At 48.9% G+C, this 23,130-nt stretch overlaps 2 protein-coding genes across 5 annotated transcripts in view; both read left to right on the forward strand.

Annotated features, from left to right (window-relative positions):
* LOC309395842 (uncharacterized protein) overlaps positions 1–23,130 on the forward strand; it is a 196,386-nt gene that overhangs the window by 150,171 nt on the left and 23,085 nt on the right. The gene's annotated exons all lie outside the window — the stretch shown is intronic.
* SMOX (spermine oxidase) overlaps positions 16,853–23,130 on the forward strand; it is a 57,352-nt gene continuing 51,074 nt past the window's right edge. Inside the window, exon 1 of one of the 4 annotated variants that reach the window (XM_081960403.1) lies at positions 16,853–16,988. The gene's annotated coding sequence lies outside the window, so the exon portion shown is untranslated. Of the gene's footprint in view, positions 16,989–19,079; positions 19,276–23,130 lie in introns of those variants that run through there. The other 3 variants (XR_014175988.1, XM_081960402.1, XM_081960405.1) reach the window with 3 other exon arrangements.

Here is a 23,130-nt window from a genome sequence, read left to right on the forward strand (position 1 = left end):
GAACAGGGGTCGACTTGGGAGTAAGGCCACAGGTGGATGAAGAATGGCCCCTCCCAAGGGGAATAAAAGAGGAACAAAAGGGGAGTGGAGTTTGCAGGAGACAATTAGTTCCATTCATTTGGGTGAAGATCTGTTCCTGACTTCTTGCCAAGTATTGTCTGCCCGCTTCAGTCATGAAAGCCAGCTGAGTGACTTTGGACCCATCAACAAGGAGACTGTGAGTTCTAGTCCCACAGTAGACATGAAAGCCAGCTGGGTGACTTTGGGCCCATCAACCAGGAGACTGTGAGTTCTAGTCCCACAGTAGACATGAAAGCCAGCTGGGTGACTTTGTGCCAATCATGAAAATCAGCTGGGTGACTTTGGGCCAATCACCAGGAGATGCTGAGTTCTAGTCCCATCTTAGACATGAAAGCCAGCTGGGTGACTTTGGATACAATCACCAGGAGACAGTGAGTTCTAGACAGTGAGTTTAATCGCCCAGCTAACCTATGCAAGTACAAACCAATACGGCTGTGCTAATCTTGTAGAGTTGAAGCAAAAGTGTAACATAGACGATGGGTTCACACAATACAGTAAGTTCTGCATGCTGAAAATGTGTCGTGGTTTAACAAGAGAAATTTGGCCAGTTGAGCAAATACACAACTAAGTCTTTATCTGATGTGATATTTTGCTGAATGTACGGTTTGGCCTATCATAATATTTATATAAGACAGAACAAAACATCATGCGGTCTCATCCTTGCAAACCCTTTGTATACAAATTTGATGGATTTTTTTTTCCTGCTATGTATATAAATAAACAAAAGATTTATTTATAATGCTGTCAACATCAGGGAGATAGTCTCCAACTGTTGCAAACATGGACAAAGGAAAATTAAACAACGGTTAAATTACACAAAGGCAATCAAAGCTATAGAAACTTTGGGATCGTTTTTGCCACAGGGTTGTTTTGGGGGGTTCTACGAAATTCTTCACCTTTAGATGTGTGGATATACAGGTGATCCTTGACTTATGACCATAACGGAGTCCAAAATTTCCTTTGCTAAGCGAAACATTTGTTAAGTGAGATTTGCCCCATGCAGACGTTTTATCGCCAAATTAGGTAACATCATCAGTGCTAGAAGGTGATGGGGGTTGTGAAGATGAGGAGGAGGTAAAGGGTAAGGATCACTATAGGGTCCTTGGTGCTCTCTGAGCATGGTTATTTTCTTGCAGACGTTTCATCACCAAGTTAGGTTACACCACCAGTGCTAGAAGGTTTTTCCCCCCTCCAAAGTAGACGAGAAGGAGAGGAGGAGAAGGAGGAGGAGAAGGAAGAAGAGGTCAAGAAGAAGGAGGACTATGGAGACTTTGGTGGTCTCTGAGCCTGTTTATTTTCTTGCAGACATTTCATCACCAAATTAGGTTACACCATCAGTGCTAGAAGGTGTTTTTTTTTTTTTGCAAAGTAGACGAGAAAGGGAGGAGGAGGAGAAGGAGGAAGAGGAGACAGAGCAGAAGGCGGACTATACGGTCTTTGGTGGTCTCTGAGCTTGGTTGTTTTCTTGTAGGCAACTAGGTAACATCATCACTGCTAAGGATGTTATTGATTACTGCTGTTCTGCTACTATAGTACTGATGATATAACCTAGTTGGGTAATGAAACATCTGGGGGGGGGGAAAGCCCACCACAGAGAGCACCAATTTTTCTGTGTTTTTTTCTTTGCCTTCTGATAGGCCCCAATGGCTAATCAATAAAGCGTTTATTACTCTCATCACAAGGGGAGCCTCGGTCTCTCTAGCCAAATAGCAATAGCACTTAGATGTATATACCGCTTTTACAGTGCTTTTACAGCGCTCTCTAAGTGGTTTGCAGAGTCGGCTGCCAGGCCTGCAGCCATCTTTTCGTTTGGATCTTTGTTCTGCCACACTTTCTATTATTCTACTATGCATTTTCTATGGTGGGGAAATGGGAGGGGGGAATGTACGGAATGAGATGATATGTAGCCATAACAAAGTTCTTTCTAGAAAGCCAAGGTCATCCTTTGGCTCTGCACCTCTGCACCTGACCGGAACTGGATGGGTGGAATTGCCAGCATGGCAGTGGGAGATTGGACCATGGGATGGACTTGTGGATGTGGGGGAAAGAACTTGAACTTTCAACTAGGTGGGGAAAACGGGAAGCTTTCAGATTTGGGTTTTCCCAGATGTGCCAACATGGCTCTCTTCATCAATTGGAACTTTGAGGAATCCTTTGCCTCGGACTCTGCTTTACTTTTGGATGATATTTGGAACCCTGACATTAGCATCTTGCCCTCAACAAATAGTGGGGAAATGATGCAGGAAAACACGAGGGTCTTCTTCAGGAGCTGCCACGACTTGAAAATAGGCATCTAAAGAAGGGGGAAGAAAGAGGAGGAAAATCATGCTGGCTTGGTGAGATTGGCCTCCTTCAACATGCTTGGCTGGAAAAATCTTTTTTTTTTTTTAAGTCAGCTGTTGGGACAGTTTTTCCTCCCAGCTGTTGAAACTCCAGCAAAGTGTGTGTGTGTTTCTGTTTGGATGTGTTAAAAAAGAGAAAGGCGTGTTTTTGTGTGCTTGTGTGACCTGGGGTGACCCGCCCATCGTTGCCGAGTTTGGGAAGTCCTTTCGCATCCTCTATGGACGCGAAACCGAGATGTGGGCCTGCGAGATTGGCTTTTCTGGATGTGTGGCCTTCTGGATGCGTTTGTTCTGCCCTAGGCTTCCTGCAAAAGGCCCGAGGCAGAGTCCTGGTCCCGACAAAACCCCTTTTATTAAACGAAGGGGATTTCCTCTCCTTCACATTCAGCCAAGGCAAACAGTCTTTCCAAGGAATATTTATGACCTTATCTAGCCTGGAAAGCTGCCATGTAAATATTTGCCAAATGAGGTGCTGTGCAAGGAAAGACTTGGCACAGAGTCTGTGAGATTCAGGGACAGATCTTCACACTCCTGAAACAAATGAATGAACGAACGAATTGTTTCCTGCAAAAGCCTACTCCCCTTTCGCTCCTCTTTTATGTCCTATGGGAGGGGTCAATCACTTTCCACGTGTGGTTTTACTCCCAAGTCCACCCCTGTTCTTTAGCTGTTCCCTTCATCTGGTAACTCTGCACATGCGCACACTGGGAACAGGCTCCAGCTGTTCTTCTGCCCCACCGATGTCTGACTCCGAAGGCAGCTGAGAACTGTCAGACGGCCCTGACCCCCTCTCTGCCTCCGACACAGAGCCCGCATCAGAGCCTTCCCCAGATTCCAGGACTGGCCCAGGTTCATCCCCAACCCTCCTCCCTGTCCGAATCTGCCACTAGCTCTGCTGACTGCTGGGGGAATCCCAACAGCGTTGGAAAACAACACCCATCGCTGCAGCGGCAGGGATGATGGGAAAGGAGGTGCCACCCCTTTGGGGCAACATCGGAAAGAGAAGGCTGATGCCACGTCTTGATTTTGCTTTCCTGCTCTGGGTTCTAGATGATTTGAGATTGGAAGGAGTCCCGCTTTTCGACCCACAGCCAAACACATTTTGCAAATAAATGCAGCGAGTCCTCCATTTTACAACTCTTCGTTTAGTGACCGTTTGAAGCAGTGGTGGGATTCACTCACCTTCTCTGTCGGTTCGCAAATGTGAGTGCCTGCGCCATATCTGCACATGCGCACTGCCTTCTGTGCATGTGCAGTGCTCGTGCATGACGTCGGGACAGGTGGATGGAGCTTCCTGTAGCCACCACTACCGGTTCTCCCAAACTGTGAAAGTGACTTATGACCGTTTTTCACACATACGACCATTGCAGCATCCCCGGGCCATGTGATCAAAATTCAGAAGCTTGGCAACTGACTCCTACTTAAGACGGTTGCAGTGTCTCGGGGTTACGTGATCCCCTTTTGGCACCTTCTGACAGGCAAAGTCAATGGGGAAGTCCGATTCACTTAATGACCGTGTGACTCACTACATACCTGCAGGGATTCACTTAACGAGGGTGGCCCGGAAGGTCGTAAAATGGGGATGGAATCCCCTTCACAAATCTCTCACTTCCCAACAGAAACTCTGGGCTCAATGGCGGTCGTAACGGCGAGGACAACCTGTAACCGGTGACACCAACGTTTAAATGCACTTCTAAACAGAAAGCAAACGTTTCCTGTCATTTGTGGTTGGCCTTTTCTGGGAATTTTGGCCACATTTTGAGGGTTTTCTAGCCTACAGTAACTGCTTGTTCCGTTCTATGGAGCCTAGATCTGGATTTGGATTTGAGCAATTGCATTTGTTCTACTTCAGGGGTGTCAAACTGGATTTCTTCGCGGGACGGACCAGAATTGTAGTTCTCCTCTGTGGGCCAGCACGAGTGGGGGGGGGGAGCTGGAAGAATGGGGGGAGATGGGATGGATGCCTTCTACAGCACAGCGGCAGCCAAAATGGGTCATTGGGTGGGGGTGTGAGACCCCCACGGCCCATTTTCAGCCAGCAGAGTGCTGCAGGAGGCTGAGGAGGCCAAAAACGGGCTGCGGTGGGGCTGTGTGCAACCCCTGCGCCCCGATTTGACCGTCCGAGACACTGGTCCTTTTATTTTCATGCCGACTCTTTGGGCCAGATCTAAGCACCCTGCAGGCTGGGTGTGACCCCCAGGCCTTGAATTTGACACCCCTTTTCTACTTTATTAGAGAACAGCAGAGAAGAGCCACAAAGAGGATTAGGGGATTGGAGGCCAAAACATATGAGGAACGGTTGCAGTAACTGGGTATGTCTAGTTTAATAGAAAGAAGGACTAGGGGAGACATGATAGCAGTGTTCCAATATCTCAGGGGTTGCCACAAAGAAGAGGGAGTCAAACTATTCTCCAAGGCACCTGCGGGCAGGACAAGAAGCAATGGGTGGAAACTAATCAAGGAGAGGAGCAACTTAGAACTGAGGAGAAACTTCCTGACAGTTAGAACAATTAATCAGTGGAACAGCTTGCCTCCAGAAGTTTTGAATGCCCCAACACTGGAAGTCTTTAAGAAGATGTTGGATAGCCATTTGTCTGAAATGGTAGTAGGTCTCCTGCCTCAGCAAGGAGTTGGAGTAGAAGACCTCCAAGGTCTCTTCCAGCTGTTATTCTGTAACATCTTATTTTCTCGTTAGTCCTCTTGAATATTTTTGGATCCTCGTCTCGTTGTTTCAGATCAGTGGTGGGCTGCTGCCGATTTGGAGTGGTCTGGGCAAACCAGTAGTTGTGACCTGCGGATGCCACCCTCCTGCCCTGGCGCTATGCTGTCCTATTTAGCCTTGTTTTTCATGACGCACGCATGCGAAGCGCATGCAAGGAAGGTTGAGCGCATGTGTGGCAGAGTTAGGCTCTGACCGGTTTGAACTGGTTCGGCTGACTAGGTAGTAACTCGGCCGGCCACGCCCCCAATTGGTTCCTCTTGCTTTTTGCTTCTGCGCATTTTTTACCTCCTGCGCATGTGAGCATACTACGCATCGAGCGCATCCTCCCCCGAAGTGCGTCCCTGAGCGAACCGGCAGTAGAAGAAGCCAGAACCCACCGCTGATCTGTGGATGGCATGCGCGATAGCGAACAGACTCACATTTTGGGTGCTGGGCGAAGCAGTTGTTCATTCATTTGCCACCCACCTCTGATGATAAAAATGGCCTAACATTCTTTTGAAGAATTCTCAGATCTAAAGCCGAGTTCATGATAGCAGTCTTCCAGTATCTGAGGGGTTGCCCCAAAGAAGAGGGGGTCAGACTATTTTGCAAAGCACCTGAAGGCAGGACAGGAAGCAAAGGATGGAAACTAATCCAGGAGAGAAGCAACCAAGAATTAAAGAGAAATAATTAAAACAATTCATCAGTGGAACTCCTTGCCTCCAGAAGTGGTGGGTGCTTCAACACTGGAAGTTTTAAAGAAGATGTTGGATAACCATTTGTCTGAAATGGTGTGGGGGTTCCTGCCTGAGCAGGGGGTTGGACTAGAAGACCTCCAAGGACCCTTCCAACTCTGTTATTCTATTATTCTGTTTATTGCTTTAAAAAGTTGTGGCTTTTGCTATTCTTGATACAAAACTGGAAGCAACCTGAAGTTAAGGAGAACTATCCAATATTTGGGGGACTGCCCCAAAGAAGAGAGGGGTTGACCTATTCTCCAAAGCACCTGAAGGCGGGACAAGAAGCAACGGAAGGAGACATGATAGCATGTTCCAATATCTCAGGGGTTGCCACAAAGAAGAGGGAGTCAAACTATTCTCCAAGGCACCTGAGGGTAGAACAAGAAGCAATGGGTGGAAACTAAGCAAGGAGAGAAGCAACTTAGAACTGAGGAGAACTTTCCTGACAGTTAGAACAATTCATCAGTGGAACAGAAGTTGCCTCCAGAAGTTGTGAATGCTCCAACACTGGAAGTCTTTAAGAAGATGTTGGATAGCCATTTGTCTGGAACGGTATAGGTTTCCTGCCTAGGCAGGGGGTTGGACTAGAAGACCTCCAAGGTCCCTTCCAACTCTGCTATTGTATTGTATTGTATTGTATTGTATTGTATTGTATTGTATTGTATTGTTGTATTGTATTGTGTTGTATTGTATTGTATTGTTGTATTGTGTTGTATTGTATTGTATTTATTGTATTGTATTGTATTGTATTGTATTGTATTGTATTGTATTGTATTGTATTGTATTGTTGTATTGTATTATATTGTATTAATCAAGGAGAGAAGCAACCTGGAATGAAGGAGAACCTTCCTGAATAATTAAAACAATTCATCAGTGGAACTCCTTGCCTCCAGAAGTTATGGGTGCTCCAACACTGGAGGATTTCAAGAAGAGACCGGAGAGCCTTTTGCCTGGGATGATTATAAGGTCTCCTGTTTGGACTACAAGACCTCCAGGGTCCCTTCGAGTCTGCTATTCTGTTATTCCGTCTTTCAGATACTGAGGCACCCATATACCTCTCTACCACGATGCTACCCACTCCCTGCTTGATGGTTGGCTTGAGGAATTTAGAATCTAGTGCTTGGTTTCTGCCACAAAAACCAAAACACCCACACGGCAAGAAATGTTGACCCAGGTGTCCGTGGAAAGTTTCTCCAGAAAACCTGGATATCATCTGGTTTCTTTCTGACAGAGACGAACATGTTAGGTCAACAAGGGCTTCTACCTTGCCCCTCTTCCAGGTTTACTGCTGGTTGTGACATAACTACTACCTATAGCAATAGTGAGGCAGGTCTACGCATTCCTGGATGTGACTTTTTTTGGGGGGGGGTGCACAAGATTTTGATGGTGTTAAGATGCACTGAATGCAGAACAGAACTGCTTGGGAAATAGCCGACCTCGTCCTAAGTCTCTTACGGCAAGATTATGGTCTTAGTGATGGCGAACGTTTTCCTTACAGCGTGCCCAAATTGCGCCTGTGCGTGATATTGCGTCCGTACGTGTGCCCAGTCAATCTCCCTCCCCCCTCCCCTGTGCATCACAGTCTCAGATCATGCTAATGGTGGCATGAAGGTGTCTTTATACTGCCATTCAGGTAGTAACAACCGTCTGTTTAGTCGATCCATCAGAGTAGAGCTGGAAGGGAGCTTGGAGGTCTTCTAGTCCAACCTCATGCTGGAGCAGGAGACCCTGTACCAAGCATGTCAAACTTGATTTCATTGAGGGGCGCATCAGGGTTGTATTTGACCTCAGAGGGACAGGGGTGGGTGCCCGGGGGAGGGGGCCTATGGTGGGCATGGCCGGCTCGACGTCACTTGTGTTGGGGGCACCTGTGGTGGCCAAGTGCCAAGGCAGGAATTCCCTGAGACTGTCCCTCCCTCCCTCTCATTAAAATCTCCTTCCTTCCTTCTGTTGGAAGACATGTCCTTCTGGGTTCAGTTCCAAGTGTGGAAAAAGACACTGGAAACATGGAGGCTGATTGGAAAGATGGTTTATTGATGGTGGACAGCAGGGGTGGGTTCCTGCCAGTTCTAACCTCTTCTATAGAAGAGGTTCCACAAATCTCCAGTGCCGTTTAGAGCCAGTTGCAGCTCCCTCCCCCCGCCCGTCCGCACATCATCAAGATGAAGAGCGAGAGGAGGAATTCTGGGAGTTGAAGTCCACAATTCTTAAAGCTGTCAAGTTTGAACACACCTGGGGTTTTTTTTTCTAAAGGGTTAGGGGTGCAAGGGTCTTGTAACTTGACAGCTTTAAGACTTGCACACTTCAAATGCCAGAGTTCCTGAGCCAACATGATTGGAGGAGGAATTCTGGGAGTTGAAGTCCACAAGTCTTAAAGCTGTCAAGTCTGAACACCCCTAGGGTTTTTTTTTTCTAAAGGGTTAGGGGTGCAAGTGTCTTGTAACTTGACAGCTTTAAGACTTGCACACTTCAAATGCCAGAGTTTCTGAGCCAACATTGTGGTTGCTAAACAAGAGCGTTGTTAAGTGAGTTTCGCCACATTTTACAAGTTGGCCATGCCCACTTGGTCACATGGCTGGCAAGCCACTCCCGCCCGGTCACATGGCCGGCAAGCCACTCCCACAAAGCAGGCCACACCTATAGAAGAAGTTCTAAAAAATTTTGAAACACACCACTGGTGGACAGGATCACATGGCTTGAGCTCCTGAACAGAAAAGGGGCATCCCAGGCTTCCAGGTGTTGGGTGAAGAAGAGGAAAAAGAGGCAGAGATGCTGAAAGTCCCTGGTTTTATGCCCTCTCTGGGCTTTGAACCTGAGCTTGTATTCTGATTGGTTGTCCAACTCGCATGGGGCTATGCAGGGGCAACTCTGTAGGCTGTGTTTTGAGTCCAAGCTTGGTTGAGCATTGCTTCTTCCCAGGTGCCCTGCGGTGAGTTTCTGTTGCAGGTTAGTCCTACCTTTGTTATGTAGAATAGATTGGCTCAGGCCTTTCGCTCTCACAGGGAGGGGCTTCTCCAGGTGCCGTCCACTAGGCAATGCCAGCGGGCGGTGCCAAGGAGTAGGGCCTTCTCTGTGATGGGCCCAACCCTCTGGAATGACCTCCCCCCCGATATTAGAACCACCACGGACTTCCGCTCCTTCCGACAAAAATTGAAGACTCACCTGTTCCGATTAGCTGGCCTGGCATAATTTTAACTGTTACAACTGTTACCTCCTGGAAATATACTTTTAACTGGTATTTTAAGGGTATTGTTTTAAATTTAATTGATTTTAGGGGTTTTAAAGCCATATTTATATTCTTGCTGTACAGTTCTTTTAATTCTTTAACCTCCTCCATATTTATATTTATTCACTTATTCATCTGTTTATCTATTTAATGAATTTTACTGTGGATGATTTATTTGCTGTGTGGACTGTACACCGCTCCGAGTCCCTTTTGGGAGAGGGGGTGGTCTAGAAGTGCGAATAAATAAATAAATAAATAAATAAATAAATAAATAAATAAATAAATAAATAAATAAATAAATAAATAAATAGCCCATTGACAAAGGTGGGGACTATTAAGAGTGAGTCCGTTTCCTGCCTAAAAACATGTTTCTCCATTTCTTATCCAGGAAAATATAATAGTTTGCCTTTTCAATATTTCCCAGGATATTTCATTTTTCTAGGAGAGGGGTGGGTTATAATTTCCTTCCTTCCTTCCTTCCTTCCTTCCTTCCTTCCTTCCTTCCTTCCTTCCTTCCTTCTTTTTCCTTCCGTCTTCATTTTCCTCTTTCTTCTTCCTTCCCCTCCTTCCTTCTTTTTCCTTCCTTGCTCTCTTCTTTTTCTTTCTTCTTTCTCCTGTCCTGTCCTTCCTTAGATGCTCAAATGCAAAAGGGGAAACATTGCTCCTTTGGTTTTGTTTTCAGCTTGTTTTGATAGCTCTCTGCCAGTGAAAGCAGAGTCCAGGGGGATCCATGCTCCCCCTTCATGCCCCGTTTTCGGCTGCAATGGCCTCCTGCAGCCCCCTGCCAGCATGAATGGAGCTGGCGGGGGGGGGGGACACCACAAGTGGCTCCCCCGGGCTCCATTTTCACTATCAGAGGCACCACTGTTTCCAGGCCAGTAATGTGGTCAAAATCTAAGCACCCCACGGACTGGATTCGGCCCACGGCCCTTGATTTTGACCCTCCTGCTCTATAGAAAGTGGTGAGGACAGTGGGGAGAATCGTAGATTCTTCGGATTCAAATCATATTTTACCCCTTCTTGGATGGGAATGGGATTCAGGCTCTCTCAGTCGATCCTCTTCCAAATTCCATTTCTGATAGGTGGCTGTCCACTCTCTTCTTAAAGACCTCCACCGTCCCGTTTTGCGACCGTCAACGGGGAAGCCATTTAATAATAACCGCCTACCAGAAGGGGGTGTGGTTCAGATAGTTGATGCCTGAAGGTATGTTAATATTCTGGGAGGACACAAGAGTTAGAATTAATACAACCATAGAGGCTCAGGCCTTTATGGAAAAAAATAAAGCACTCCTAGATAAATCTGATGATCCTACACCAGACATACAAGACACGGGAGGGGCCCGAGCCCTGCTGCCGGGGGGAGAAGGGGCAATATCAAGAAAACTCAGATCACAAACATGAATAAGGAAATCGGTTTGATATAAATTGATTGAAATTATTATCTGAATTTACATGCTGACAAGTTATCATTATTTAGTATTGAATTATTTGCTTAAATGAATACTATGAGTACGGGGGGCGGGGACACCTTCTACATATTGTAACTGCCAAAATTTGTAACCCATTCCAATACCCCTTTCCTTTTTATTTCCTAAAAAACCAATAAAATTTTCTTTAAAAATAATAATAATAATAATAACCGCCTTACTAACCTAACCATTAAGAGCGATTCCCTTAACAACGGTGGCAAGCAAGGTGGTGAAAAGGGAGACCGCTCAACGTCTCGTTTAGCGACGTCAATTTTGGGTTCAGGGGTGGCCGTAAGTCGAGGACTCCTTATATAATCAGAACTCGGCTTAAGGAAGGAACCTGATGTTGGACATTGGACTAGCTTTGGTATCAAACCAGGAAACGTTTCACCCGGTTTCGAGTGAAGTAAGTCTGAGGTAATTAAATCCTATCTTCAAAGTAGGGATTTTCCACCAGCTGATTTTTTTCCAATGGTTTTTTTATTTTTTATTTTTATCGCTCAACTCTAGCCTCAAATCGAGAAGCTATCAAGAGGACGGATAAGCTGCTTATTCTGACTTTGCGGCCGAATGAGAAAAACACGAAGAAGAGGGAGTCAAGCTATTCTCCCAAGGCACCTGAGGGCAGGACAAGAAGCAATGGATGGAAACTAATCAAGGAGAGAAGCAACCTGGAACTTGCCACCAGAAGTTGAGAATGTTCCAACACTGGAAGCTTTTAAGAAGAGATTACACAAGCGTTTGTCTGAAATGGTATGGGGTTTCCCGCCTGAGCAAGGGGTTGGACACATATTTACGACGGTTGCAATGTCCCAGGGTCATGTGACCCCCCCCCCCTTTGCGACCTTCTGACAAGGAACAACCGTGTTGTTCATTTAACAACTGCAGTGATTCACTGAACAACGGTGGCAAGAAAGAAAAGGCTGTAAAATGGGGCAAAACTCTCGCTTAGCAATGGAAATATTGTGCTACACTCTGCTTGCGAATCCCTTCTTGGGAGGGAGGGAAGTGAGTTCGGGAGCCATCAATTTGGCTTCTGAATCCCATCGACTATTTGTTTTCATAAAAAAAATATTGGACAAACATTTGTCAGGGGTGGCATAAGGGCAGGGGGTTGGACTAGAAGACCTCAAGGGTGCCTTCCAGGCCGATGATTCTATGTTCCTCCATTCTGTGTCCTCCCAATATATCCTGCAGGAGATAACATCCGTCATAATATTTTCATGTGGGGTTTTTTTTTTTTTTGCAGACATTTCATGACCCAACTAGGTAACATCATCCGTGGAGGTGTGCTCTCTGGTTATACATTCGTGCCTTGCCTTGTTGGGGTTGGTGGCAATGATCTTGCTGGTTTCTTGATTAGCTTAAGAGAAAGAAAGACCAGGGGAGACAGAATAGCAGTCTTCCAATATCTCAGGGGTTGCCACAAAAAGAGGGAGTCAAACTATTCTCCAAGGCACCTGAGGGTAGAACAAGAAGCAATGGGTGGAAACAAATCAAGGAGAGAAGCAACTTAGAACTGAGGAGAAACTTCCTGACAGTGAGAAGAATTAATAAGTGGAACAGAAATTGCCTCCAGAAGTTGTGAATGCCCCAACACTGGAAGTCTTTAAGAAGATGTCGGATAGCTATTTGTCTGAAACGGTATAGGGTTTCCTGCCTAGGCAGGGGGTTGGACTAGAAGACCTCCAAGGTCCCTTCCAACTCTACTATTGTATTATTATTATTATTGATTAGACTGTGGTTTCATTGTTTCCTTAGTATTAAGCTTGGCGTTCCCCTCTTCTTATCTGGATGTTGATTGCTGGTCAGAAGGTGCTTTAGCTTTTGGATTATCTGTTTTCAATGGCGTGTAGATGTCATTTATCTTTATGTGAATGTCGATGGCTGATTTGTCTGACTGTCGGGCTTGCGGGAATCCTCTCGTCCTGTGATGGCAAATCTGCGGCATGCGTATACCAGAGGTGGTGCGCAGAGCCCTCTCTGTGGGCACGTGTGCCGTTGCCAGCTGCTCTTCTGGGTACCGTTGCGCGCATGCACGCCGGATAATTGGTCCGGAGTGCATGTGTGCAGCAGCCACTTGCTCTCTTCCAGCTTCTGGCGCATGTATGTGTACCAGCCAGCTGGTCTTTGCATGAAGCTGGTCTTTGCATGCATGCTCTGGAGCCCAGAAGAGAACTGTCCAGTGTGCATGCGTGCTGGGCCAGCATGCGTGCGACGGAACCCGGAAGTGCAGCTGCCCACCACGCGCATGTCCACTGGCCAACTGCTCTCTTCTAGGTTCGAGTGCTCTCTTGAGCACACACACTCCAGTTTCGGCACTTAGTGCCGAAAAGGTTAACCATCACTGCTCTAGGCTTTTCGGATTTGGCTTGGTATAGGTTGTTTGTAATTTCTCCGTTGAAGGGATCACCAAGAACACTCCCTCTTTCTAGCACTGATGATGTAACCTAGTTGGGCCATGAAACGTCCGCAAGAAAGCCACCAAGCTCAGAGAGCACCAAGGACCCCAGAGCCCTCCTCCTCCTCCTCCTCACCCCTCCACCTTTTAGCACTGATGATATTTAGTTGGGTCCTGAAAAGTCTGCAGAAAAACCACAGTTTACAATAGAGAGTACCAAAGACCCCACAGTTGTCATCTTCCTCCTCCTCCTCCTCCTCCTCCTCCTCCTCCTCCTCCTCCTCCTCCTCCTCCTCCTCCTCCTCCTCCTCCTCCTCCTCCTCCTCCTCCTCCTCCTCAATCCCCGCTCCCTTCTAGCACTGATGATATTACCTAGTTGGGTAACAAAAGGTCTGCAAGAAAACTACCAACCTCAGAGACAATCAAGGACCCCATATTAGTCCTCCCCCTCCTCCCCCCTCCACAAAGCCCACTACCTTGTAGCACTGATGATATTCTCTAGTTGGGTCCTGAAACGTCTGCAGGAAAACTACAATTTACAATGGAATGCACCAAGGACCCCACATTCCTCCTCCTCCTCCTCCACAAACCCCACTCCCTTCTAGCACTGATGATGTTACCCAGTTGGGTCATGAAACGTCTGCAAGAAAACCACCAAGGGAGCGCAGGTGAAAAGATCACTCAACCAGGCATCCAAGATCCTTAACAAACCCAAGATCACATCTTCCTTGGAGTCCCAGGTTGAAGAATTTTATTAAGAGCACCAGATCTCCTCGTCTCTCCCCAGTTTCTGTTTACAGGGAACACCCCTGCAGGACCTGTCGGGCCAAGAACAGGCGGCTTACACACCCAAATGAATTGTGTCTCGTCTCTGACCCTCCAGCTGTTCTCCTGCCTGGACAACCTCACCCAGCTCGTTCCTGTATTTCAGCGGCTTCCACGTGGAGTTTTTACACTGCGATGCCATCCTAGGAGTGGCTCCTCGCCTTGAAAAATGACATCTTAATTAATGTCCTCATTAGCAAATTGATAGCTGGATTAGACCTTTGACCGGTGTGCCTAGATAACCTTTGGATACCTTTTGTGCCTGGTGTTCTGACTGAGGTTGCCCAAGAGCATGAAGCAAGCTCCTTGTCCCCCGTTATTAATTGGCTGTGAATTCTGCTCATTCACACCCAGCAAAGTCTTTCAAGGGAGGATTTACTGTCACAGACCTTATCTGACTTGGAGAGCTGCCAGGCGGTATCTGCAAAACTTGGCAAGGAGCCTTGGAGAGTCACGAACCAATTAAGCAAACTAATTGTCTCCTGCAAATTCCACTCCCCTTTCGCTCCTCTTTTATTTCCTCTGGGAGGGGCCATTACATCGTCCACCTGTGGTCTTACTCCCAAGTCGACCCCTGTTCTTTACCTGCTTCCTTCTCCTAGCAGATCTGCGCATGCGCACACTGGGAACAGGCTCCAGCTGCTCTTCTGCCCCACTGATGTCTGACTCTGAAGGGCCCTGGCCTCCTCTCTGCCTCTGACACAGAGCCTTCATCAGAGCCTTCCCCAGACTCCAGAACTGGCCCAGGTTCCTCCCCAACCTCCTCACTGTCCGAATCTGCTGCCAGCTCTGCTGGCCACTGGCGGGCCACAGCTTCTTGATGGAAAGGTACTGGATGAGGACTTTCTAGAAACAAGGTCTAATTTCATTGAAATGGTAATACAATAATACAATAATACAATAGTAGAGTTGGAAGGGACCTTGGAGGTCTTCTAGTCCAACCCCCTGCCTAGGCAGGAAACCCTATACCGTTTCAGACAAATAGCTATCCAACATCTTCTTAAAGACTTCCAATGTTGGGGCATTCACAATTTCTGGAGGCAAGCTGTTCCACTGATTAATTGTTCTCACTGTCAGGAAATTTCTCCTCAGTTCTAAGTTGCTTCTCTCCTTGATTAGTTTCCACCCATTGCTTCTTGTTCTACCCTCAGGTGCTTTGGAGAATAGTTTGACTCCCTCTTCTTTGTGGCAACCTCTGAGATATTGGAATAATGCTATCATGTCTCCCTTAGTCCTTCTTTCTCTTAAGCTGAACATACCCAGTTCCTGCAACCGTTCTTCATATGTTTTAGTCTCCAGTCCCCTAATCATCTTTGTTGCTCTTCTCTGCACTCTTTCTAGAGTCTCCACATCTTTTTTACATCGTGGCGACCAGAACTGAATGCAGGATTCCAAGTGTGACCTTATCAAGGCATTATAAAGTGGTATTAACACTTCACGTGATCTTGATTCTATCCCTCTGTTGATGCAGCCTAGAACTGTGTTGGCTTTTTTGGCAGCTGCTGCACACGGCTGGCTCATATTTAAATGGTTGTCCACTAGGACTCCAAGATCCCTTTCACAGTACTACTACTGAGTAAGGTATCACCTATACTGTACCTGTGCATTCCGTTTTTGTTGCCTAAATGTAGAACCTTACTCTTAATAACAGGGTTGTCCTCGGATTACGGCAGTAAACCAGACCCGGATTTCCGCTTCTCCACGAGACGGTTCAGTGAGCCTTGCTCCATTTTACGACCTTTCTTGCCACAGTGGTTAAAGGCATCCCTGCCATTGTTAAGTGAACCTGACTTCCCCATTGACTTTGCTCATCCAATGTGATCGCCAAAGGGGAACACGTGACATCCCCCCCGGGGACACCGTACCCATCATAAATACGAGCCAGTTGGCTGAGGGTCACTTGACCACGAGGATGCTGCCATGGTCGTGTGAAAAACGGTCGTAAGTCACTTTCTTCAGTGGCGTCGCAACGTCCAATGGTCGCTAAATGAATTTGTTGTAAGTCAAGGACTACCTGCGAGGTGGATTCTCTAGGAGGAATCACAACGTGCTTGAAATGGGGGCTGAGCCGGTGAGCCCCTGGCACCGCCACGATGGCTTCCAGCCTTTGAGGTTTCCTGCCTGAGCAGGGGGTTGGACTAGAAGACCTCCAAGGTCCCTTCCAACTCTGGTTATTCTATTCTATTTTATTTATTTAGTTTGTCAAACATGTACGAGGTAAGAGGCATAAGTATAAACATGGAGATGAACACAGGAAATGGGGACGAATAAATGGGGACGTAGGACAGGGACATAAGGCATGCTGGTGCGCTTATGCACGGCCCCTTTACGGACCTCTTAGGAATGGGGTGAGGTCCATGGTGGACAGTTTGAGATTGAAGCTGTTTGAGGTTTTGAGGATGTAACTACGGAGTCAGGGAGAGCATTCCAGGCGTTGACCGCTCTGTTGCTGAAGTTGTATTTTCCGCAATCGAGTTTGGAGCAAATTTACCTTGAGTTTGTATCTATGGTTTGCCCCTGTATTATTGAAGTTGAAGCGGACGTAGTCGTTGACAGGTAGGATGTTGTAGCAGACAATTTTGTCTACTACACTGAGGTCCGACCGTAGGAGGCGTAGTTCCAGGTTGTCCAAGCCCAAAATTTCGAGCCTGGTGGCGTAAGGGATTCTGTTGCGAGAAGAGGAGTGGAGGACTCTTCTCGCGAAATACCTCTGGACTCGCTCGATCGTATTAATGTCCGATATACAGTGGGGATCCCAGGCGGAACGAGCTGGATTCATTGATCATCTATTCCAAGGGTCCCCAAACTTGGCAACTTTAAGACTTGTGGACTTCAACTCCCAGAATTCTGGGAGTTGGCTGGAGAATTCTGGGAGTTGAAGTCCGCAAGTCTTAAAGTTGCCAAGTTTGAAGACCTCTGATCTATTCCATGATGGTCTGTGTCCAGCCTCAGGGTACGTCTTTGGTCTTCTCTGGGGCAGGATCGTCGCCCGGTTACTCCTGGCTTGCTCCTGCCCCTGGGCGTGTTCACACACCTGCAATTTATTCTTGGAAGCCGGGCGGTTTCCTCCTTTTCTGCCGCACCTTTGCACCTGGATCCATCCTTCAAGGCTGTCCTTTAGTCCTCGGCAAAGGGCTCGAAGTTAGCTTGACGCAACACGGAAGATCCGTTGAGGAACCTGGGGCGCGCCGCTGCTTGAGGAGGTAAGTAGAGTCTTTGTATTGCACAGGGCCACCACAAGCCCGGGCAACTGAGTAGCTGCGACGGCGATGCCAGCTCTGCTTGGGTGGGAGGGGGGGTGTCAGAGTCCTGGATTGGGGGTTGTTGGGGTGTAGCCTCAGGTTTGGGCTGCAGGGGAAGGAGTTGTGAGCCACGCCTTCATCACCAAATGCAGGGAAAGAGTTGGGGAGCGCATTCCCGGATGGCAATAGGGGGAGGAAACTACGGTCCCGTTCCCACCTGTGGACTTCAACTCCCAGAATTCCTGAGTCAGCATTCCATAAGAGCAGCCTTCCATAGCTCCAGATGTTTTCTCCTTTCTTTTACTCGGCACTAGTACTGATGACGTTACCTAGTTGGGTCATGAAACGTCTGCAAGAGAACAGCTACGCTCAGAAAGCACCAAGGACCCCACAGTCCTCCTCCTTCTCTCGATAAACCCTCCTCCCTTCTATCACTGATGACGTTACCTAGTTGGGTCATGAAACACCTGCAAGAAAACAAGCAAGCTCAGAGAGCACCAAGGATCCAGCAATCCTCCTCCTCCTCCTCTTCCTCTTCCTCCTCTTCCTCCTCCTCCTTCCTGTGACAATTCGCCATGGCCGACTCACTAGGGATAACTTCCCATGGCGTAACTTGTTGCGCAATAAGAGTTCCACCTGCATCAAAGAAACAGTGGAATAGAATCCTTAAAGAAAGGAGGCAAAAGGAGGGACGGAATGAAATGTGAATGGCAAGAATTTAAATCATTTTTTAAAATTTATTTTAAATCCTGAAATAGAATTGCTTAATTGTCCCAGGGTGACTTGGTCATGAGGCGTTGTCCTGCTGAGCGTCGGCCACAGCAGGTTGGGTCCCATCGCAGAGTTGACTTGCTTCCATCAGGGTCATGCCACTCTGCTCATGCTCAGAGGCAAGGCCCCAAACTAAGAAAGGCAGACTCGCTTCTGTCCAGGCTCATAGCACTCTGCCCATGCCCGGAGGTGATGTTCTTGGGAAGAGGTGATCATAGCAAAGATCATGAAGGCAGAGTCGCTTTTGCCCAGGATCGGGGCACTCTGCCCATGCTCAGAGGTGATGCCCCAAACTGACAAAGGCAGATTTGCTTGTGACCTGGATGAGGCACTCTGCCTATGCTCAGAGGTGATGCCCCTTGGGGAGCGGTGACCACAGCAAAGTCAACAAAGAAGGCTAACTCGCTTCTGCCTAGGATCTGGTACTCTGCCCATGCTCAGAGACAATCCTTCCACCCAGAATCAAGGCACTCTGCCCATGCCCAGAGCTTCAACCCAGGATCACGGCCCTCTGCCCATGCTCAGAGCTTCAATCCAGAGTCAGGGCACTCTGCCCATGCTCAGAGCCAATCCTTCCACCCAGAATCAAGGCACTCTGCCCATGCCCAGAGGCAACTCTTCGACCCAGGATCAGGGCACTCTGCCCATGCCCAGAGCTTCAACCCAGGATCACGTCCCTCTGCCCATGCCCAGAGCTTCAACCCAGAATTGGGGCACTCTGTCCATGCCCAGAGCTTCAACCCAGAATTGGGGCACTCTGCCCATGGCCAGAGGCAACTCTTCGACCCAGGATCACGGCCCTCTGCCCATGCCCATAGCTTCAACCCAGAATTGGGGCACTCTGCCCATGGCCAGAGGCAACTCTTTGATTCAGGATCAGGACCCTCTGCCCATGACCAGAACTTCAACCCAGAATTGGGGCACTCTGCCCATACCCAGAGCCAATCCTTCCACCCAGAATCGGGGCACTCTGCCCTTGTCCTTCGGCTTCGACCCAGGATCAAGGCACTCTGCCCATGCTCAGAGCCAATCCTTCCACCCAGAATCGGGGTACTCTGCCCACGGCCAGAGGCAACGGCGATGCTATCGGGAATGACAACATCGTTCTCGTTCCGAGTCCGGAGCGGAGCCGGCGTGGATCGCAGAGGGACTTTTACTCGGGCGCTCTGCACGTTCTCAGAAACCCGCCGCTTTGCAGGTTGCAGGAAGCGGCCGGCGCCGGGCTCGCTCGCCTTCCTGCTTGCCTGCCGCGAGGCGTGGCCGGAGGGGCGGCCTGCGAGGAGGAGCCGGGGTCGGTGGGCGGCCGGGGAGGAGGAGGAAGAAGGACGGGCTGCCGAGCAGCAGGCCGCCGGTCGTCGCCCGCTTCGCCTCACCCGCCGCCGCCGCCGCCGCTGCCCATCGCGGCCTCCGCAGGGCTCCAGCACCAGCCGCCCCCCGAGCCAGCCCAGCCTCCTTCCCCGTCGCCCGCAGGAGAGAGGTACCGCGGCGGCCCCGGACGGGCGAAACAAGGGGAGGGGTCGCCCTTTATGCCCCGTCCCAGATCTCAGACAGGGGGGCTTGGCCAGCCCCCCCTTCAGCCTGCTTTCAGCTAATTGGGGAGGGGGCTAAAGAGAACGACCCCCCTCTTTCCCCCCTCCTGCTTCATCCTGGGGAAGGGGTCTCCCTTAACCCCCCTTTCCTTCTCCCTCCCCCCGTCCCAGATCTTGGAGAAGGGGGGCTCGCCCAGCTGGGAATGCAACCTTCCTTCACCCTGCTTTCAGCTAATTGGGGAGGGGTCTCCCTTCGATCCCTTTCTCTTCCCCCCCCCCCGTCCCAGATCTCAGAGAGGGGGGCTTGGTCAGACGGGGAAGCAATCCCCCTTGAGCCTGCTTTCCAGCTAATTGGGGTGGGGACTGCAGAGAACGACCCCCCTCTTTTCCCTTCCTGGGGAGGGGTCTCCCTTTGATCCCTTTCTCCTTTCCCAACGACCCAGATCTCAGTGAGGGGGGCTTGGTCAGACGGGGAAGCAATCCCCCTTCAGCTTGTTTTCCAGCTAATTGGGGAAGGGGCTGCAGAGAACGACCCTCTCTTCCCTCCCCCCCCGGGAGGGGTCTCTCTTTGACCCCTTTCTTCTTCCCCACCGTCCCAGATCTCAGAGGGGGGGGGGCTTGGCCAAACAGGGAAGCAACCCCCCTTCAGCCTGCTTTCTAGCTAATTGGAGGGGGCTGCAGACCCTCCTCTTCTTCCCTCCTGGGGAGGGGTCTCCTTTCACCACCCTTCCTCCTTCCCCACGGATCCAGATCTCTGAGAGGGGGGCTTGCCCAGCTGGGGAAGCAACCCCTCCCAGCCTGCTTCCAGCTAATTGAGGAGGGGGGTCTGCAGAGAAAGACCCCCCTCTTTCTCCCCTCCTGCTTCCTCCTGGGGAGGGGTCTCCCTTCACCCCCTCTACCTCCTTCCCCACGGATCCAGATCTCGGAGAGGGGGGCTTTGTCCAGACGGGGAAGCAACCCCTGCTTTCCAGCTAATTGGGGAGGGGGCTGCAGAAGAACGACCCCCCTTTTCTCTCCTGCTCCCTTCCTGGGGAGGGGTCTCCCTTTACACTCCCTTCCCCCCACCATCCTACATCTCGGAAAGGGGGTCATTCCCAGCCGGGGAAACCAAGCCCTCCCCACCCCTCCCCCGCCTGCTTCTACCTAATCGGGGAGGGGGCTGCCTAGAAGGACCCCTCCTCTTTTCCCCCTCCCGCGTCCCTCCTTCCTCGGCGGCTGTTTTTCCTCCTCGCCCCCCCCCCCCTCTTCTTTTCTCCCTGGCTCAGCAAATGGCCTTGTTATTGCCTCTCCAGTCGCCTTCTCCAACTGGGCGCCCTCCGCGGGCGCCGGGCTACGAGTCACCTGGAGAGCAACCGGTTTAGCGAGGGGGGAGGGGGGCACGGTTTATATTTCGCCTATTTTTTTTAAAAAAAAAACCTCCCCTTGCTAAGACCCTGCAGGGGAACAATGCCCTGCTTGCAATGGGCGGCCTTGGGAATCTAGAGACCCCTCCCCACTTATCTCAGCCACGGGAGGGAGGTATATTCGCCCACCCCGTGAGGGGATATTTTCTCTCTCTCATTTCTAAGGATGAAAATTGAGGGGAGTGGGACTGTAGGCTCCATCGTTCAGCTGAGCCCTTCTTTTAAAATCTGCAGGATGTGCCTTTTGGGGTGTGTGCTCCCTTTCCCCCCCTTCCCCTCCTTTTAAATTGAGGGAGGGGGCAAGAATTCTGGTGGGCTAGCAAGCAAAGACTCCCCCTCCCCTTATTCTGGCGTCAGCTTGGTGCCCTTCAAGTTGCTTCATGGACAACACACACAGGAGTGTGTTTATGTGTGGTGAGAGGCTGAAGGTTTGCATTGTCTCCCCCGGGAGAGGGGGCTGCAGCTTCCAGTCCCCCCTGCTTCTTGTTGGGTGTGCAGGGGTTTGTGTATGGGGCGTGCAAATCTGGGAAGCTCGTGGACTGCGAGGGGTTACATTTGCACAGGTGTGGAATTGCATCCCGCTTGGCTTCCTTTGTTTTCAAGGGATCTCTCTCTCTCTCTCTCCTTTTTTTCTCTTGCTGGCCTCAGTTTCCCCTGCTGGGATTGCAGGATTCTTTCCTGGGCGATATATTGCATGTCTGAATGCGTTTTGGGGAGTGAAACTGTTTCTCCAGCTCTTTCCTGGAAGAAAGCAGATCTTTTATTTTTAATTTTTTTAATTTTAAACCCATAAACACATCAACGAAAAACAAACACATTACTTAAAACAACACAGGAACTAAACGTTCCATCCTACAGCAGCTCCACCTCGGTGTAGCTTTACATTTAGTGTTTCCCCTCCTATACATGCCAATTTCCCCCTTGTTTCTTACTCCTTTTCAGGTACTATTCCTTAGTTATTTATACTTAGCCGTTGATATCAGACTATTGTTTTTCCTATATTAAATTATATATATACTTTTCTTTTGTTAGTATATCATCCTTATCCCCGATCCTCTTGCTGTATCCTAATTCTTCGACTTCGTCTTAATTTTACATTTCCCTATTCCTTGTTTCTGTCGTCTAACCATTTGCAATAAGAAGGCAGGTCGTATTTGAGCCTGCGTTTTTAGGAATTGCCCCCTAATATTGATATTTCACCCACCCACCCCAAATGTCACGAATGAAAGCGGCAACAGAGGCCGGAACTGTGAAATTCTGTTGGAATAACAAGAGGCTTTTTAAACCCCACAGCGGATGAAAATATTTCTGATTTTGTGTGTGTGTGTGTGTGTGTGTGTGTGTGTATGTGTGAAAAATGATCACGCATCCAAGTTGCATTTTGAATGGAGGCTGGTACGGGAGGATTAGGAGGCAAAGGTTAAAAATTAAAGGCAATAAATGGAATTGTTAGAACTCGGGGGGGGGGGGAGGCCAAAAGGATAACGGGGTTACAGCTTTCAGCTTTGGTTTCCAGGGGTATCTCACCTCTTGCAGCTCCCCCTGCTTCCCATAAAAAATTGCAAGATTTAAGTCCTCCTTGTTGGATGAGTATGTAAAATTGCTGATTGTGGTTCCTTGCAAACTTTCCTTGGATGTTCTTTTATTTTATTTCCAGCTATGGGCCTGTCGGGGTGGATGATGAGTGGAGGGGATCTTCCCACATCTCTCTCTCTCTCTCTTTTTGCAGTATGGAAGGATGGAGAGAAAAGAATTTGTAAACAAAATCTTTGCTTTTTCGCTCTTCCTCCTCCTCCTCCCTCCCCCCCAACATCAGGGGAGGGGACATCTTTGCTGGTTTTAACTGCATCAATCTGGCTGTCTTTGTGTCGAGCAAGTGTGGTATCTGGGGCACCCCCCTTGTGTTTATCTGTCAGTGGAAGCGTTCCAGAAAAAGCATCTCTTTCTCTTGCTGGTTAAAAACTGCTGATGTCTGTAAAGAGCAGCTTCATTCAGTTTAAGGAGAGAGAGAAGGGGGTGGGGGAAGAGAGAGAAAGTGAGAGAGAAAGAAAGAGAAAGAAAGAGAAAGAAAGAAAGAGAGAGAGGGAGGGAGAGAGAGAGAAAGGAAGAATGAAAGAGAGAGAAAGAAATAGAAAGGGGGAGGGAGAGAGGGAGAGAGAGAGGGAGAGAGAGAGGGAGAGAAAGAGAGAAAAAGAGAGGGAGAGAAAGGGAGAGAGAAAGAGAGAGAGGGAGGGAGAGAAAGAAAGAGCGAAAGAAAAAGAAAGAAAAAGAGAGGGGGAGAGAAAGGGAGAGAGAGGGAGGGAGGGAGAGAGAGAGAAAAAGAAAGAAAGAAAGAGAAGAGCAAGAGAGAGGGAGAGAGAGAAAGAAAGAAGGGGAGAGAGAAAGAGAGAGAAAAAGAAA

This window comes from Natrix helvetica (genome assembly GCF_964273705.1).
Source record: "Natrix helvetica genome assembly, chromosome: 7".
NCBI classification, from domain to species: Eukaryota; Metazoa; Chordata; class Lepidosauria; order Squamata; family Natricidae; genus Natrix; species Natrix helvetica.